The sequence below is a fragment of the Zea mays genome, chromosome 5, assembly GCF_902167145.1.
Source record: "Zea mays cultivar B73 chromosome 5, Zm-B73-REFERENCE-NAM-5.0, whole genome shotgun sequence".
Classification (NCBI taxonomy): Eukaryota; Viridiplantae; Streptophyta; class Magnoliopsida; order Poales; family Poaceae; genus Zea; species Zea mays.
In genome coordinates, this window is record NC_050100.1 from 61,176,104 (window position 1) to 61,182,103 (window position 6,000).

Sequence of the window (6,000 nt, forward strand, 5' to 3'; positions counted from 1 at the left end):
TGTGTGTATTTCGGGTATTTGGGGGATTATCGGTGAAGCATCATGGCTCCCGACGAAGCAGGGGCTGCGACCAGCGCGGTGGACGTTGCTGGGGGCTGCCTGATGCTGGCGGCGGCTGCTGTCTGGGGGCAGCGGCAGAGCTCATGATCGTCGAGACCTTTGATACCAGATTGGTAGGAACCACGTTCCCTATACTGACGATATGTTTCCGTTGCAACGCACGGGCATCCAGCTAGTTACTCTATTAAGACTCTAAAGTCAGCGTCCACAGCTAATGTCCCCACCTCCGCCTAACATGCCCTTGCCCCTGCATATCTCCCCCTTTCGCACAGAAACCCGCGAAAGCCGCAACCGCACCCATGCCCCTCCCCCTCTGCGCATGTTGCGACCACGCCAACAACCGCTTCGTGCATGCCACCAACAACCAAGCCCGTCCGCTTTCGATGCAGCCACACGCCACGTTTGAGACACCATGATCTCCCGCCTCTGTTTATAATGCAGATTGTTGCCATTATCCGGTGAGTGTCGCTCCCAATCCACTGTTTTCTGAAGTTAGTAATTTATTTACTGCTCTATGTGGATAATTAAATATCACTAGATCAAATGTTGTTAGACACTTTTACACATACAAAAACTGTAGGTATTGTCATTGAAGATACTGTAGAACCAAATGAATAAACACACTATAGACAATTTTGAAAAATGATGTGTACTGCGATGAAAACACACTAAATAAGAGCTCATCTTTTCTCGTTACATATGCAACACGCTACTTCACTTAATACAGTTGATGTCTTGGCTTGCACTGTGTGATAGTTTTGCTTGTTGACATCCGGATGGTCCAGGACATGGATCAACATGTTTCTAAAACTGTCTCCGAACCACACTATTGTACGGTATAATGACGCTTATAGATGTTGTGGTAGACAAACAGAAAGTTTCTACTTTACACTTGTAGCTGCATGCTGTTGTAACCATTGCCATTGCTAGATTTTAAGAAACATGCTCTAGCGACCAGGAACCCATAGTGTAAATAGCTAAAAAAATTTGTAGTCATAACTCATAATCCTATGGTGTGGTTTCGAATAGACATTAACCAATATGCATGAAAAACACTTGTGCATGACTTTACACCCTAAAACTGTACTAAAACACTGGTTATTTGGGTCACATTTTTGTAGTTGTAAACCTTGCAGTGGCAAGTCATACACTGATACAAAGAGCTCACACACGCTACATATACATACGTGTGCCTTATACTTGCAAATTGTGAGCTCTTTTTGCATCAAACGTTTGTTGCTGGTAATATTGTACAACATGAATGAAACTATGTATATTTACTTTAGTCAGAGATGCAGGTGACAATTTCACATCTTGTCTTTGACAACTTAGTCAATTAAATAATTTCACTTACTAAGCATTACCTTCTTGTTTGTGTTTGCAGCCATCGGGGTATAATTACAGAAGAAAATCCAAAGCCAAGGGGTCGTTTTAGAAGCCTCTGTCCAAGACAGAGGTAAGAACTATGAAATAGTCTGCATATTTGGAAGTTGAAAATTACACAGTAGGTATTCCCTCTATTCCATTTGTGTATGTTGTTTCATAATTGTATACGCTAAAGGAAAAGGTAGCTATGGCCTCGTGCCCCACTAACTTTGCAAGTATCTTGATACGGTGCTACCTACTTAATTTTTTTGTCTCCTAAACTGTTCAAATTTAGTACATGACAATAAGCCAGAGTGGGCCTAAGCTCTGAAAGTTTCATATGATGTGTATGAATCCACTGGTGTATCAGATGGTGATTTTGTTTCTTATGTAAATGAATGGTGCATAGATGGGGCTACGCTTATCGGGAGCTGCTACAGGACAACTCCAAACGCTATCAAAGCCATACAAAGAACTCTAAACCAAGGCTCCAACGAGCAGCAATTACCTCTAGCATAGAGCAGTGCTCCACTCCTGATGCTCTCCTCCCAACAATACCTTGAGCTGTATCCCCGAGATTCCTTAACCGGCGAACCAATACTGCTGCACGTTCTCTTGCAATTAAGATGTTTTGTACCTATGTTTCTAAATACATAGACTTATCAATATCGTTAAAAAGGATTAGATTAGTGTACGGTTGTCGATATATTTGCCTGTCATTAAAAGTTCTATATTGACTCTTTAGAAATAATTTATGTGATATTAATAATGTTTGCCACACGTATTTTACATATTATAGTGATGTTTATCGTTCCCTATCTATGTTTTATACAAATTTTTACTACCGTGGCAACGCACAGTCACGGACCTAGTAGAAATTGATATGGATTAAAACCAAATAAACAGGCTTAATATTGTCGATTTTTTCATCGCGTTCTTAAAAGCTCCACGGGTCTAAGTTTCATCTATTTTCTTTTTCTTCCTTTTATTTTCTCCGATGCTCTTTTTCGTGCGTCGGGCTCTGCTATTTCAAGACTTCAAAGTATAAAATATACCTATAAATTTAAATCTTAAATTAGAGCACGTATAAAACAAGTTATTTGTATTTTTAAACGTTAGAGCATCTCCAACAATGCCTCAAACTAGTGCCTCAAATTGAAATATGAGGCTCTACACAGGAAAAACTACTTCAACAGTGCCCTATTTCATAATTTTTTATCAAAAAATAGGGCACCCTCTCAAGTGACTCAAATATACTACACCGTAGTGGGCTGCCCTATAATCTAGATTTGTGGCTTTACTGTTTGTCACACCCGAGTTTCAGGGCACCAAGACCCGGACGCGAACATAATCACCAGGTGTGCTGGGACCAAGTCTCACACATATGATGAATCATGGCACAGGATCGAATGTCACATCATTACTATATAATTGGAGTTCTATACAAAATAAATGAATAATTACATTATAAGGAGACAACGGTCCAGCAACCCAAAGTTGACTGGGAGACGATGACCTAGACCTCTCACGAACACATCTCAGCATCCTCCACGCACCTCATCCTGTGGTACGTGTTCTTGACCTGTGGGGGGTGTGAGACAGCAAGAGTGAGCTCACATACGTTCATCGCTCAACAAGTTGTGGGGAATAATGTGCATGAACTCGCCAAAGATGGGAGCTCATGTGAAGTGTAAGGCTTACCAAAGAGGATGGTTAGAGCTGAGCATTGCTTTTAAAGTTGGTCAAAATTTTATTAGCAGTTACTAAGTATAAGTAAATACCAAACCCAATTAAGTAGTAGAACAGAAGTAACATCACCTGCGATGCAATGCATATGACAAATTGAGTTTAAGTTCCATAATTTAATCATGTGAGTGTCCGAGCTGCTCATGACCGTGAGCACGGCTAGTATACCAGTTTTACACTCTGCAGAGGTTGCGCATCTTTAATCGAGCTGCTCATGACCGTGAGCACGGCTAGTATACCAGTTTTACACTCTGCAGAGGTTGCGCATCTTTACCTACAAGTCATGTTACCCATCTGCCAAGAGACGGCCAATCCCATACACCTCTACCGAGGAGGCGAGGCAGGGTAACACTACGAGGCCTTTACAAAGTTCCACTAGCTTCAGAAAACCCGCTACAGTTTATAGGAAGCTCCAGTGCAGGAATCCCTCGCATGACCGCCATCGCAGCAAAATCATCCCAAGGGCCTCCCTACACTGACCACTCCCCTACTGCCCTTGCCCCTTTCGGGTAAGGTAGTCATCCACTAGCTTTCCTAATTAATCAGCCAAGGGCGTCCATAAACCCTTATGGTAGCACTGTTTTCCCGGGTGGTTCTCCATGTTCCAATTAACATAATGATCTTATCATGAATAGTAAATAACAACTGATAACAAAAGTGTAATCATGAATAATGTATCTCCATACCCAAAACCACATATAACACTAGCAAGTACTACCCAAAAAGTTCAGTGGTAAACAAGGTATAAAGATAGACAAACTAGGGTATCCTATTGGGTCCCATCAAAATTAACCTATGCATATCATTATGATTAATTAGAACATGAGTGGGTAAAAAGAAGTGATCAAAGGCACAACTTGCCTGGGACTTGAGATTCCACGTACCAACTTGCTTTTCAGATGACTCGTGACCTCACGCTAGTCGTAGCAATACAAACAAACATGGTATAGGCAAAATTAACATTACACCAAACATAAAAACAAATTGTGTAATAATAATCTACACGTTGCTATGAGAATCACTAAATTCGGAGTTACGATTAAGGAGTTATGATTTATAGAAGATCTATGTGATTAAAATATTAAACTATATTATAAATTGGTTGGTGTAAATCATATGAGAGATTATTCTATAAATAAATATCTCCACTTTAATCTAAATCATTATTTGATTAAAGATCATCTAGTCAAATTATAACCATAAGATCATAATACTATATTAATATTAAAGAAGTTAATCCAATAGACATAAATTAATATAATTAACATAGGATAAAAAATTAATTATTTACAACATGTATCATGATAAAATAAGGTTACCAAAGTGTAGATAATTTTATTACGAAGCTAACGCAATTTGAACGGATCAAATCGGAGTTATGGTTCTCTGGTTATGAATTTCTGGAATTATTTAGTACCTAGAATAGAGTAATTCAAGTGAATAATTTTAAATCAAGTTTCATGGCTAAACAAAGGTACTAGGTGATAAACAATACTAAAACAAAATTAATGCAACTGGAATGAATTTAAAGGGAGCTAAAATGAATTTTCTATGCATTAAATAAGTTCTGAAATTCATTTTCCCTATTCTCTATTTCCTGGACTGATCGTCAATTAAGCAGAAACCCCGGGGCAATTTCAAAAGATTTACAAGACTCAGCCCAGACTCGAGATGGACGCCGGGTTGAATAAATACAAAGGCAGGGGCTCTTTAAGAAAAGGGACACGACGAAGGGGTACGACCAAACCACAACCGCACGATCACGATCCGGTGGCCCAGATTAGATCGGACTCGAGTACATAACCCGAGCCACACAACCAGAGATCGACGGCTGTGATCAAATAACTCGAAGGGGTACCTGTTGCTTCAATCTGGGCCATCCATCCACACATCTACGATCCTAGTGCATCTTCTTCCTTGTGAAGACCGGTAGCGCCGCTTTGATTTGCCATGGCGCCATGGCCGGCCGCATGCACGACCACAGGTGCCACGCGCGGCATGGCGAAGAAGAGCTCGAGTTGGGGCTCCTGAGCTCGGCGGTGGCGGATGCCCCCACCTCAATCTGCGCGCGGGGAAGACATACCGCGCGGCGAGGTCCGCGCGAGTTGACCACGGCGGCCACATCTTCTCGGCGCGGCAATGCACATGGGATTGACTACAGCAGCGGGCTTCCCTCTGGATCTCTCCCATCCGTCGGCCATGGTGGCCCACGCACGCGAAGCTCCCTGGCGGATCTGCGCTGAGTCTGTTGTTGTGTTTGCGTTCACTACGGAGGTAGACGACGAGTCTAGCGTCCTGGTGAGATGAGCGCGAGCGAGGGCTTCCTCTCTCCCCACAACAGGAGACCCGGGCACGACTTTATATGGCCCATGGAGTCCGCACTTGGCGGCCAGCTGGGAGACCGGGTGGTTGTAACTGACCCCAATTCCGCCGGCGAGGCCGATACGGGCGGCGGAGGTTACGAACCCGTGGACGTGAATCCCGCAGGAGCCGGTGCGATTCGGTGAAGACGATGGAGCATTGGAGCTGCCGCGTGGGACCCACCCGCAGTATCAGAGATGGTTCAAACACGCGATGTGTGGAAGGCTGGGACGCGGACCCCCGAAGTCAGCGACCAAGTGCGCAAAGTGCGATGGAAAGAAAAAAAATCAACGAGACTGACCAGTGGGTCCACAGATCGGTGCGCGTACACGAAGGGTGATGGGCCGCGCGGAGTGAGTGAGTGGATGGGCCGAATTGGAGAGTCAGGCCCAGTTAGGATCTCGCCTCTTTTCTTTTTCTTTTCCTTTTATTTTCTTTTGTTTTTGTTTCCAAATTCAAATTTCAGTG